Here is a 14312-nt window from a genome sequence, read left to right as displayed (position 1 = left end):
GGGTTATGGGTTAGGAATTAGGGTTATAAGTTTGGGGTTAAAGTTAGGGATATGGGTTAGGTTTAGAATTAGGGTTATAATTAAGGTTATGGCTACGTTGAGGGGTTATGGTTAGGAGTTAGGGTTAGGGGATTGGGGTTAATGTGAGGGTTAAGGTTAGGGTTATGGTTAGGAGTTAGGGTTAGGGGATTGGGGTTAATGTGAGGGTTAAGGTTAGGGTTATGGTTAGGTTAAGGGTTAGGGCTAGCTTTAGGAATTAGGGAAAATAGGATTTTGAAAGGGAATAAATGTTTTGGTCCCCACAAGGATAGTAAAACAGAACAGTGTGTGCTTGTGGTTGTGTGAATCCCTTAGTACTCAGGGTTTTTAGGTTGTGCTTTCCTAACAATGGTGTTTTAACACTGATGGTTCTTTGGGAAAATGCACACATGCACGTACACAAATACGGAGAAGTCAGACTGAGTGTGTGTGTGTGTGTGTGTGTGTCAGTGTGTCAGTGTGTGTGTCAGTGTGTGTGTGTGTGTGTGTGTGTGTGTGTGTGTGTGTGTGTGTGTGTCTGTCTGTGTGTGTGTGTGTGTGTGTGTGTGTGCGGTGGGGGTTTCACAAAATTAAATAATTTAAGAAAGCAGCAGATAGAAACAAACACACAGTGATTAAACAGACTTAAACAGAACTATACACAAAGAATGGTGAGAGAGAGAGAGAGGGATGGAAGAGGGAAGGAAACGCAGAGGGAATAATAGTTGCAGAGAATTGGAGGTTAACTAACCCTAATCAATACAGTCTCGATGAGCAGCCAGAGTCAGAGTTCGAGTGCGATTGAAAAGTGAGGCGTGAGGAGGGAGGTGGAGCAGAGAGAAGGGGGATACAGAGAGAGGGAACCAGGGTTAAGGATAGGTGCAACAGGGGTGAAATGGAGGGAGGTGGAGCAGAGAGAGGGTACCAGGGTTAAGGATAGGTGTTACCAGTGTGGAATGGAGGGAGGTGGAGCAGAGAGAAGGGGGAGTCAGAGAGAGGGAACCAGGGTTAAGGTTTGGGATATGTGTAACCGGTGTGAAATGGAGAGAGGTGGAGCAGAGAGAGGGAACCAGGGTTAAGGTTTGGGATAGCTGTAACCGGTGTGGAATGGAGGGAGGTGGAGCAGAGAGAGGGTACCAGGGTTAAGGATAGGTGAAACCGGTGTGAAATGGAGGGAGGTGGAGCAGAGAGAGGGAACCAGGGTTAAGGTTTGGGATAGCTGTAACCTGTGTGAAATGGAGGGAAGTGTAGCAGAGAGAGGGTACCAGGGTTAAGGTTTGGGATAGCTGTAACCAGTGTGAAATGGAGGGAGGTGGAGCAGAGACAAGGAACCAGGATTAAGGTTTGGGATAGCTGTAACTGGTGTGGAATGAGGGGAGGTGTAGCAGAGAGAGGGTACCAAGGTTAAGGTTTGGGATAGCTGTAAGCGGTGTGGAATGGAGGGAGGTGTAGCAGAGAGAAGGAACCAGGGTTAAGGTTTGGGTTAGCTGTAAGCGGTGTGAAATGAAGGGAGGTGGAGCAGAGAGAAGGGGGAGTCAGAGAGAGGGTACCAGGGTTAAGGATAGGTGTAACCGGTGTGGAATGGAGGGAGGTGGAGCAGAGAGAGGGAACCAGGATTAAGGTTTGGGATAGCTGTAACCGGTGTGAAATGGAGTGAGGTGGAGCAGAGAGAGGGAACCAGGGTTAAGGATAGGTGTTACCAGTGTGAAATGGAGGGAGGTGTAGCAGAGAGAGGGTACCAGGGTTAAGGTTTGGGATAGCTGTAACCGGTGTGGAATGGAGGGAGGTGGAGCAGAGAGAGGGTACCAGGGTTAAGGTTTGGGTTAGCTGTAAGCGGTGTGGAATGGAGGGAGGTGTAGCAGAGAGAGGGAAGCAGGGTTAAAGTTTGGGTTAGCGTTAAGCGGTGTGGATTGGAGGGAGGTGTAGCAGAGAGAAGGGGGAGTCAGAGAGAGGGTCCCAGGGTTAAGGATAGGTGTAACCTGTGTGAAATGGAGGGAGGTGTAGCAGAGAGAGGGTACCAGGGTTAAGGATAGCTGTAACCGGTGTGAAATGGAGGGAGGTGTAGCAAAGAGAGGGGGGAGTCAGAGAGAGGGTACCAGGGTTAAGGATAGGTGTAACCTGTGTGAAATGGAGGGAGGTGTAGCAGAGAGAGGTTACCAGGGTTAAGGACAGCTGGAAGCGGTGTGGAATGGAGGGAGGTGTAGCAGAGAGAAGGGGGAGTCAGAGAGAGGGTACCAGGGTTAAGGATAGGAGTTACCCGTGTGAAATGGAGGGAGGTGTAGCAGAGAGAAGGGGGAGTCAGAGAGAGGGTACCAGGGTTAAGGATAGGTGTAACCTGTGTGAAATGGAGGGAGGTGTAGCAGAGAGAGGGTACCAGGGTTAAGGACAGCTGTAAGCGGAGTGGAATGGAGGGAGGTGTAGCAGAGAGAACGGGGAGTCAGAGAGAGGGTACCAGGGTTAAGGATAGGTGTTACCAGTGTGAAATGGAGGGAGGTGGAGCAGAGAGTAGGGGGAGTCAGAGAGAGGGAACAAGGGTTAAGGATAGGTGTAATCTGTGTGAAATGGAGGGAGGTGTAGCAGAGAGAGGGTGCCAGGGTTAAGGATAGGTGTAACCTGTGTGAAATGGAGGGAGGTGTAGCAGAGAGAGGGTACCAGGGTTAAGGTTTGGGTTAGCTGTAAGCGGTGTGGAATGGAGGGAGATATAGCAGAGAGAGGGAACCAGGGTTAAGGACAGGTGTAACAGTTGTGAAATGGAGGGAGGTGGAGCAGAGAGAGGGAACCAGGGTTAAGGTTTGGGATACCTGTAACCTGTGTGAAATGGAGGGAGGTGGAGCAGAGAGAGGGAACCAGGGTTAAGGCTAGGTTTTATTAGTGTGAAATGGAGGGAGGTGGAGCAGAGAGAGGGAACCAGGGTTAAGGTTTGGGATAGCTGTAACTAGTTTGGAATGGAGGGAGGTGGAGCAGAGAGAAGGAACCAGGATTAAGGTTTGGGATAGCTGTAACTGGTGTGGAATGGAGGGAGGTGTAGCAGAGAGAGGGTACCAGGGTTAAGGTTTGGGTTAGTTGTAAGTGGTGTGGAATGGAGGGAGGTGTAGCAGAGAGAAGGAACCAGGGTTAAGGTTTGGGTTAGCTGTAAGTGGTGTGGAATGGAGGGAAGTGTAGCAGAGAGAGGGTACCAGGGTTAAGGTTTGGGATAGCTGTAACCAGTGTGAAATGAAGGGAGGTGGAGCAGAGACAAGGAACCAGGATTAAGGTTTGGGATAGCTGTAACTGGTGTGGAATGGAGGGAGGTGTAGCAGAGAGAGGGTACCAAGGTTAAGGTTTGGGATAGCTGTAAGCGGTGTGGAATGGAGGGAGGTGTAGCAGAGAGAAGGAACCAGGGTTAAGGTTTGGGTTAGCTGTAAGCGGTGTGAAATGAAGGGAGGTGGAGCAGAGAGAAGGGGGAGTCAGAGAGAGGGTACCAGGGTTAAGGATAGGTGTAACCGGTGTGGAATGGAGGGAGGTGGAGCAGAGAGAGGGAACCAGGATTAAGGTTTGGGATAGCTGTAACCGGTGTGAAATGGAGTGAGGTGGAGCAGAGAGAGGGAACCAGGGTTAAGGATAGGTGTTACCAGTGTGAAATGGAGGGAGGTGTAGCAGAGAGAGGGTACCAGGGTTAAGGTTTGGGATAGCTGTAACCGGTGTGGAATGGAGGGAGGTGGAGCAGAGAGAGGGTACCAGGGTTAAGGATAGGTGTAACCAGTGTGAAATGGAGGGAGGTGGAGCAGAGAAAGGGTACCAGGGTTAAGGATGGGTGTTACCGGTGTGCAATGGAGGGAGGTGTAGCAGAGAGAGGGTACCAGGGTTAAGGATAGGTGTAACTGGTGTGAAATGGAGGGAGGTGGAGCAGAGAGAGGGTACCAGGGTTAAGGTTTGGGATAGCTGTAAACGGTGTGAAATGGAGGGAGGTGGAGCAGAGAGAGTGTACCAGGGTTAAGGATAGGTGTTACTGGTGTGAAATGGAGGGAGGTGGAGCAGAGAGAGGGTACCAGGGTTAAGGATAGCTGTACCCGGTGTGTAATGGAGGGAGGTGGAGCAGAGAGAGGGTACAGGGTTAAGGATAGGTGTTACCGGTGTGAAATGGAGTGAGGTGGAGCAGAGAGAGGGTACCAGGGTTAAGGATAGCTGTAACCGGTGTGGAATGGAGGGAGGTGGAGCAGAGAGAGGGTACCAGGGTTAAGGATAGATGTAACCAGTGTGGAATGGAGGGAGGTGTAGCAGAGAGAGGGTACCAGTGTTAAGGATAGGTGTTACCAGTGTGAAATGGAGGGAGGTGTAGCAGAGAGAAGGGGGAGTCAGAGAGAGGGTACCAGGGTTAAGGATAGGTGTTACCAGTGTGAAATTGAGGGAGGTGGAGCAGAGAGTAGCGGGAGTCAGAGAGAGGGAACCAGGGTTAAGGATAGGTGTTACCAGTGTGAAATGCAGGGAGGTGGAGCAGAGAGAGGGTACCAGGGTTAAGGATAGGTGTAACCAGTGTGGAATGGAGGGAGGTGTAGCAGAGAGAGGGTACCAGGGTTAAGGTTTGGGATAGCTGTAACCGGTGTGGAATGGAGGGAGGTGTAGCAGAGAGAGGGTACCAGGGTTAAGGTTTGAGTTAGCTGTAACCAGTGTGAAATGGAGGGAGGTGGAGCAGAGAGGGTACCAGGGTTAAGGATAGCTGTAACCGGTGTGGAATGGAGGGAGGTGTAGCAGAGAGAGTGTACCAGGGTTAAGGTTTTGGTTAGCTGTAAGCGGTGTGGAATGGAGGGAGGTGTAGCAGAGAGAGGGAACCAGGGTTAAGGTTTGGGTTAGCTGTAAGCGGTGTGGAACGGAGGGAGGTGTAGCAGAGAGAAGGGGGAGTCAGAGAGAGGGTACCAGGGTTAAGGATAGGTTTTACCAGTGTGAAATGGAGGGAGGTGGAGCAGAGAGTAGGGGGAGTCAGAGAGAGGGAAACAGGGTTAAGGATAGGAGTTACCAGTGTGAAATGGACGGAGGTGTAGCAGAGAGAAGGTGGAGTCAGAGAGAGGGTACCAGGGTTAAGGATAGGTGTTAAAAGTGTGAAATGGAGGGAGGTGGAGCAGAGAGAGGGTACCAGGGTTAAAGATAGGTGTTACCTGTGTGAAATGGAGGGAGGTGGAACAGAGAGTAGGGGGAGTCAGAGAGAGGGAACAGGGTTAAGGATAGGTGTTACCAGTCTGAAATGGAGGGAGGTGTAGCAGAGAGAAGGGGGAGTCAGAGAAAGGGTACCAGTGTTAAGGATAGGTGTTACCAGTGTGAAATGGAGGGAGGTGGAGCAGAGAGAAGGGGGAGTCAGAGAGAGGGAACCAGGGATAAGGTTTGGGATAGCTGTAACCGGTGTGAAATGGAGGGAGGTGTAGCAGAGAGAGGGTACCAGAGTTAAGGTTTGGGTTAGCTGTAAGCGGTGTGGAATGGAGGGAGGTGAAGCAGAGAGAGGGAACCAGGGTTAAGGTTTGGGTGAGCTGTAAGCGGTGTGGAATGGAGGGAGGTGTAGCAAATGGAGGGAACCAGGGTTAAGGTTTGGGATAGCTGTAAGCGGTGTGGAATGGAGGGAGGTGTAGCAGAGAGAAGCGGGAGTGAGAGAGAGGCTACCAGGGTTAAGGATAGGTGGAACCTGTGTGAAATGGAGGGCGGTGTAGCAGAGAGAGGGTACCAGGGTTAAGGATAGCTGTAACAGTTGTGAAATGGAGGGAGGTGTAGCAAAGAGAAGGGGGAGTCAGAGAGAGGGTACCAGGGTTAAGGATAGGTGTAACCTGTGTGAAATGGAGGGAGGTGTAGCAGAGAGAGGGTACCAGGGTTAAGGAAAGCTGTAAGCGGTGTGGAATGGAGGGAGGTGTAGCAGAGAGAAGGGGGAGTCAGAGAGAGGGTACCAGGGTTAAGGATAGGTGTAACCTGTGTGAAATGGAGGGAGGTGTAGCAGAGAGAGGGTACCAGGGTTATGGATAGGTGTAACCTGTGTGAAATGGAGGGAGTTGTAGCAGAGAGAGGGTACCAGGGTTAAGGTTTGGGTTAGCTGGAAGCGGAGTGGAATGGAGGGAGGTGTAGCAGAGAGAGGGAACCAGGGTTAAGGTTTGGGTTAGCTGTAAGCGGTGTGGAATGGAGGGAGGTGTAGCAGAGAGATGGTACCAGGGTTAAGGACAGCTGTAAGTGGTGTGGAATGGAGGGAGGTGTAGCAGAGAGAAGGGGGAGTCGGAGAGAGGGTACCAGGGTTAAGGATAGGTGTTATGAGTGTGAAATGGAGGGAGGTGGAGCAGAGAGTAGGGGGAGTCATGGAGAGGGAACCAGGGTTAAGGATAGGTGTAACCTGTGTGAAATGGAGGGAGGTGTAGCAGAGAGAGGGTACCAGGGTTAAGGATAGGTGTAACCTGTGTGAAATGGAGGGAGGTGTAGCAGAGAGAGGGTACCAGGGTTACGGTTTGGGTTAGCTGTAAGCGGTGTGGAATGGAGGGAGGTGTAGCAGAGAAAGAGTACCAGGGTTAAGGATAGGTGTTACCGGTGTGCAATGGAGGGAGGTGTAGCAGAGAGAGGGTACCATGGTTAAGGATAGGTGTAACTGGTGTGAAATGGAGGGAGGTGGAGCAGAGAGAGGGTACCAGGGTTAAGGTTTGGGATAGCTGTAACCGGTATGAAATGGAGGGAGGTTGAGCAGAGAGAAGGGGGAGTCAGAGAGAGGGAACCAGGGTTAAGGTTTGGGATAGCTGTAACCAGTGTGAAATGGAGGGAGGTAGAGCACAGAGAGGGTACCAGGGTTAAGGATAGGTGTAACTGGTGTGAAATGGAGGGAGGTGGAGCAGAGAGAGGGTACCAGGGTTAAGGTTTGGGATAGCTGTAACCGGTATGAAATGGAGGGAGGTTGAGCAGAGAGAAGGGGGAGTCAGAGAGTGGGAACCAGGGTTAAGGTTTGGGATAGCTGTAACCGGTGTGAAATGGAGGGAGGTGGAGCAGAGAGAGGGTACCAGGGTTAAGGATAGGTGTTACCGGTGTGAAATGGAGGGAGGTGGAGCAGAGAGAGGGTACCAGGGTTAAGGATAGCTGTAACCGGTGTGTAATGGAGGGAGGTGGAGCAGAGAGAGGGTACCAGGGTTAAGGATAGCTGTAACCAGTGTGGAATGGAGGGAGGTGGAGCAGAGAGAGGGTACCAGGGTTAAGGTTTGGGATAGCTGTAACCGGTGTGGAATGAAGGGAGGTGGAGCAGAGAGAGGGTACCAGGGTTAAGGATAACTGTAACCGGTGTGGAATGGAGGGAGGTGTAGCAGAGAGAGGGAACCAGGGTTAAGGTTTGGGATAGCTGTAACCGGTGTGGAATGGAGGGAGGTGTAGCAGAGAGAAGGGGGAGTGTGAGAGAGGGTACGCAGTCATATAGCCTCGGCATCTACATAAAGCTGAGTGACTCAGTCATATAGCCTCGGCATCCACATAAAGCTGAGTGACTCAGTCGTATAGCCTCTGCACCTACCTACATAAAGCTGAGTGACTCAGTCGTATAACCTCGGCATCTACATAAAGCTGAGTGACTCAGTCGTATAGCCTCACCTACATAAAGCTGAGTGACTCAGTCGTATAGCCTCGGCATCTACATAAAGCTGAGTGACTCAGTCATATTGGCTCTGCACCTACATAAAGCTGAGTGACTCAGTCATATAGCCTCAGGCACCTACATAAAGCTGAGTGACTCAGTCATATAGCCTCAGCACCTACATAAAGCTGAGTGACTCAGTCACATAGCCTCAGCACCTACATAAAGCTGAGTGACTCAGTCATATAGGCTCACCTACATAAAGCTGAGTGACTCAGTCGTATAGCCTCGGCATCTACATAAAGCTGAGTAACTCAGTCGTATAGCCTCACCTACATAAAGCTGAGTGACTCAGTCATATAGCCTTAGCACCTACATAAAGCTGAGTGACTCAGTCATATAGCCTCGGCATCTACATAAAGCTGAGTGACTCAGTCGTATAGCCTCACCTACATAAAGCTGAGTGACTCAGTCATATAGCCTTAGCACCTACATAAAGCTGAGTGACTCAGTCATATAGCCTCTGCACCTACATAAAGCTGAGTGACTCAGTCATATAGCCTCAGCATCTACATAAAGCTGAGTGACTCAGTCATATTGCCTCGGCACCTACATAAAGCTGAGTGACTCAGTCATATAGCCTCTGCACCTACATAAAGCTAAGTGACTCAGTCATATAGCCTCAGCACCTACATAAAGCTGAGTGACTCAGTCATATTGCCTCGGCACCTACATAAAGCTGAGTGACTCAGTCATATAGCCTTAGCAACGACATAAAGCTGAGTGACTCAGTCATATAGCCTCTGCACCTACATAGAGCTGAGTGACTCAGTCATATAGCCTCTGCACCTACATAAAGCTAAGTGACTGAGTCATATAGCCTCAGCACCTACATAAAGCTGAGTGACTCAGTCATATAGCCTCAGCACCTACATAAAGCTGAGTGACTCAGTCATATAGCCTCGGCATCTACATAAAGCTGAGTGACTCAGTCGTATAGCCTCACCTACATAAAGCTGAGTGACTCAGTCATATAGCCTTAGCACCTACATAAAGCTGAGTGACTCAGTCATATAGCCTCTGCACCTACATAAAGCTGAGTGACTCAGTCATATAGCCTCAGCATCTACATAAAGCTGAGTGACTCAGTCATATTGCCTCGGCACCTACATAAAGCTGAGTGACTCAGTCATATAGCCTCTGCACCTACATAAAGCTAAGTGACTCAGTCATATAGCCTCAGCACCTACATAAAGCTGAGTGACTCAGTCATATTGCCTCGGCACCTACATAAAGCTGAGTGACTCAGTCATATAGCCTTAGCAACGACATAAAGCTGAGTGACTCAGTCATATAGCCTCTGCACCTACATAAAGCTGAGTGACTCAGTCATATAGCCTCAGCATCTACATAAAGCTGAGTGACTCAGTCATATTGCCTCGGCACCTACATAAAGCTGAGTGACTCAGTAATATAGCCTTAGCACCGACATAAAGCTGAGTGACTCAGTCATATAGCCTCAGGCACCTACATAAAGCTGAGTGACTCAGTCATATAGCCTCAGCATCTACATAAAGCTGAGTGACTCAGTCATATTTCCTCGGCACCTACATAAAGCTGAGTGACTCAGTCATATAGCCTCAGCATCTACATAAAGCTGAGAGACTCAGTCATATTGCCTCGGCACCTACATAAAGCTGAGTGACTCAGTCATATAGCCTCAGCACCTACATAAAGCTGAGTGACTCAGTCATATTGCCTCGGCACCTACATAAAGCTGAGTGACTCAGTCATATAGCCTCTGCACCTACATAAAGCTAAGTGACTCAGTCATATAGCCTTAGCACCAACATAAAGCTTAGTGACTCAGTCATATAGCCTCTGCACCTACATAAAGCTGAGTGACTCAGTCATATAGCCTCAGCATCTACATAAAGCTGAGTGACTCAGTCATATTGCCTCGGCACCTACATAAAGCTGAGTGACTCAGTAATATAGCCTTAGCACCGATATAAAGCTGAGTGACTCAGTCATATAGCCTCTGCACCTACATAAAGCTGAGTGACTCAGTCATATAGCCTCAGCATCTACATAAAGCTGAGTGACTCAGTCATATTGCCTCGGCACCTACATAAAGCTGAGTGACTCAGTCATATATCCTCTGCACCTACATAAAGCTGAGTGACTCAGTCATATAGCCTCTGCACCTACATAAAGCTAAGTGACTCAGTCATATAGCCTTAGCACCGACATAAAGCTGAGTGACTCAGTCATATAGCCTCTGCACCTACATAAAGCTGAGTGACTCAGTCATATAGCTTCAGCATCTACATAAAGCTGAGTGACTCAGTCATATTGCCTCGGCACCTACATAAAGCTGAGTGACTCAGTCATATAGCCTCTGCACCTACATAAAGCTAAGTGACTCAGGCAAATAGCCTCAGCACCTACATAAAGCTGAGTGACTCAGTCATATTGCCTCGGCACCTACATAAAGCTGAGTGACTCAGTCATATAGCCTCAGGCACCTACATAAAGCTGAGTGACTCAGTCATATAGCCTCAGCACCTACATAAAGCTGAGTGACTCAGTCATATAGCCTCGGCATCTACATAAAGCTGAGTGACTCAGTCGTATAGCCTCACCTACATAAAGCTGAGTGACTCAGTCGTATAGCCTCGGCATCTACATAAAGCTGAGTGACTCAGTCGTATAGCCTCGGCATCTACATAAAGCTGAGTGACTCAGTCATATAGCCTCTGCACCTACATAAAGCTAAGTGACTCAGTCATATAGCCTCAGCACCTACATAAAGCTGAGTGACTCAGTCATATTGCCTCGGCACCTACATAAAGCTGAGTGACTCAGTCATATAGCCTTAGCAACGACATAAAGCTGAGTGACTCAGTCATATAGCCTCTGCACCTACATAAAGCTGAGTGACTCAGTCATATAGCCTCAGCATCTACATAAAGCTAAGTGACTCAGTCATATAGCCTCAGCACCTACATAAAGCTGAGTGACTCAGTCATATTGCCTCGGCACCTACATAAAGCTGAGTAACTCAGTCATATAGCCTTAGCACCGACATAAAGCTGAGTGACTCAGTCATATAGCCTCAGCACCTACATAAAGCTGAGTGACTCAGTCATATAGCCTCGGCATCTACATAAAGCTGAGTGACTCAGTCGTATAGCCTCACCTACATAAAGCTGAGTGACTCAGTCATATAGCCTTAGCACCTACATAAAGCTGAGTGACTCAGTCATATAGCCTCTGCACCTACATAAAGCTGAGTGACTCAGTCATATAGCCTCAGCATCTACATAAAGCTGAGTGACTCAGTCATATTGCCTCGGCACCTACATAAAGCTGAGTGACTCAGTCATATAGCCTCTGCACCTACATAAAGCTAAGTGACTCAGTCATATAGCCTCAGCACCTACATAAAGCTGAGTGACTCAGTCATATTGCCTCGGCACCTACATAAAGCTGAGTGACTCAGTCATATAGCCTTAGCAACGACATAAAGCTGAGTGACTCAGTCATATAGCCTCTGCACCTTCATAAAGCTGAGTGACTCAGTCATATAGCCTCAGCATCTACATAAAGCTGAGTGACTCAGTCATATTGCCTCGGCACCTACATAAAGCTGAGTGACTCAGTAATATAGCCTTAGCACCGACATAAAGCTGAGTGACTCAGTCATATAGCCTCAGGCACCTACATAAAGCTGAGTGACTCAGTCATATAGCCTCAGCATCTACATAAAGCTGAGTGACTCAGTCATATTTCCTCGGCACCTACATAAAGCTGAGTGACTCAGTCATATAGCCTCAGCATCTACATAAAGCTGAGTGACTCAGTCATATTGCCTCGGCACCTACATAAAGCTGAGTGACTCAGTCATATAGCCTCAGGCACCTACATAAAGCTGAGTGACTCAGTCATATAGCCTCAGCACCTACATAAAGCTGAGTGACTCAGTCATATAGCCTTAGCACCTACATAAAGCTGAGTGACTCAGTCATATAGCCTCAGCATCTACATAAAGCTGAGTGACTCAGTCATATTGCCTCGGCACCTACATAAAGCTGAGTGACTCAGTCATATAGCCTCTGCACCTACATAAAGCTAAGTGACTCAGTCATATAGCCTTAGCACCGACATAAAGCTGAGTGACTCAGTCATATAGCCTCTGCACCTACATAAAGCTGAGTGACTCAGTCATATAGCCTCAGCATCTACATAAAGCTGAGTGACTCAGTCATATTGCCTCGGCACCTACATAAAGCTGAGTGACTCAGTCATATAGCCTTAGCACCGACATAAAGCTGAGTGACTCAGTCATATAGCCTCTGCACCTACTTAAAGCTGAGTGACTCAGTCATATAGCTTCAGCATCTACATAAAGCTGAGTGACTCAGTCATATTGCCTCGGCACCTACATAAAGCTGAGTGACTCAGTCATATAGCCTCTGCACCTAAATAAAGCTAAGTGACTCAGGCAAATAGCCTCAGCACCTACATAAAGCTGAGTGACTCAATCATATTGCCTCGGCACCTACATAAAGCTGAGTGACTCAGTCATATAGCCTCAGGCACCTACATAAAGCTGAGTGACTCAGTCATATAGCCTCAGCACCTACATAAAGCTGAGTGACTCAGTCATATAGCCTCGGCATCTACATAAAGCTGAGTGACTCAGTCGTATAGCCTCACCTACATAAAGCTGAGTGACTCAGTCGTATAGCCTCGGCATCTACATAAAGCTGAGTGACTCAGTCGTATAGCCTCGGCATCTACATAAAGCTGAGTGACTCAGTCGTATAGCCTCGGCATCTACATAAAGCTGAGTGACTCAGTCATATAGCCTCAGCACCTACATAAAGCTGAGTGACTCAGTCATATTGCCTCGGCACCTACATAAAGCTGAGTGACTCAGTCATATAGCCTTAGCAACGACATAAAGCTGAGTGACTCAGTCATATAGCCTCTGCACCTACATAAAGCTGAGTGACTCAGTCATATAGCCTCAGCATCTACATAAAACTGAGTGACTCAGTCATATAGCCTCTGCACCTACATAAAGCTAAGTGACTCAGTCATATAGCCTCAGCACCTACATAAAGCTGAGTGACTCAGTCATATAGCCTCAGCACCTACATAAAGCTGAGTGACTCAGTCATATAGCCTCGGCATCTACATAAAGCTGAGTGACTCAGTCGTATAGCCTCACCTACATAAAGCTGAGTGACTCAGTCATATAGCCTTAGCACCTACATAAAGCTGAGTGACTCAGTCATATAGCCTCTGCACCTACATAAAGCTGAGTGACTCAGTCATATAGCCTCAGCATCTACATAAAGCTGAGTGACTCAGTCATATTGCCTCGGCACCTACATAAAGCTGAGTGACTCAGTCATATAGCCTCTGCACCTACATAAAGCTAAGTGACTCAGTCATATAGCCTCAGCACCTACATAAAGCTGAGTGACTCAGTCATATTGCCTCGGCACCTACATAAAGCTGAGTGACTCAGTCATATAGCCTTAGCAACGACATAAAGCTGAGTGACTCAGTCATATAGCCTCTGCACCTACATAAAGCTGAGTGACTCAGTCATATAGCCTCAGCATCTACATAAAGCTGAGTGACTCAGTCATATTGCCTCGGCACCTACATAAAGCTGAGTGACTCAGTAATATAGCCTTAGCACCGACATAAAGCTGAGTGACTCAGTCATATAGCCTCAGGCACCTACATAAAGCTGAGTGACTCAGTCATATAGCCTCAGCATCTACATAAAGCTGAGTGACTCAGTCATATTTCCTCGGCACCTACATAAAGCTGAGTGACTCAGTCATATAGCCTCAGCATCTACATAAAGCTGAGTGACTCAGTCATATTGCCTCGGCACCTACATAAAGCTGAGTGACTCAGTCATATAGCCTCAGGCACCTACATAAAGCTGAGTGACTCAGTCATATAGCCTCAGCACCTACATAAAGCTGAGTGACTCAGTCATATAGCCTTAGCACCTACATAAAGCTGAGTGACTCAGTCATATAGCCTCAGCATCTACATAAAGCTGAGTGACTCAGTCATATTGCCTCGGCACCTACATAAAGCTGAGTGACTCAGTCATATAGCCTCTGCACCTACATAAAGCTAAGTGACTCAGTCATATAGCCTTAGCACCGACATAAAGCTGAGTGACTCAGTCATATAGCCTCTGCACCCACATAAAGCTGAGTGACTCAGTCATATAGCCTCAGCATCTACATAAAGCTGAGTGACTCAGTCATATTGCCTCGGCACCTACATAAAGCTGAGTGACTCAGTCATATAGCCTTAGCACCGACATAAAGCTGAGTGACTCAGTCATATAGCCTCTGCACCTACATAAAGCTGAGTGACTCAGTCATATAGCCTCAGCATCTACATAAAGCTGAGTGACTCAGTCATATAGCCTCTGCACCTACATAAAGCTAAGTGACTCAGTCATATAGCCTCAGCACCTACATAAAGCTGAGTGACTCAGTCATATTGCCTCGGCACCTACATAAAGCTGAGTAACTCAGTCATATAGCCTTAGCACCGACATAAAGCTGAGTGACTCAGTCATATAGCCTCTGCACCTACATAAAGCTGAGTGACTCAGTCATATAGCCTCAGCATCTACATAAAGCTGAGTGACTCAGTCATATTTCCTCGGCATCTACATAAAGCTGAGTGACTC

Source organism: Oncorhynchus mykiss, chromosome 28 (genome assembly GCF_013265735.2).
Source record: "Oncorhynchus mykiss isolate Arlee chromosome 28, USDA_OmykA_1.1, whole genome shotgun sequence".
Lineage (NCBI taxonomy): Eukaryota > Metazoa > Chordata > Actinopteri > Salmoniformes > Salmonidae > Oncorhynchus > Oncorhynchus mykiss.
Note: the sequence above shows the minus strand (reverse complement) of the source record.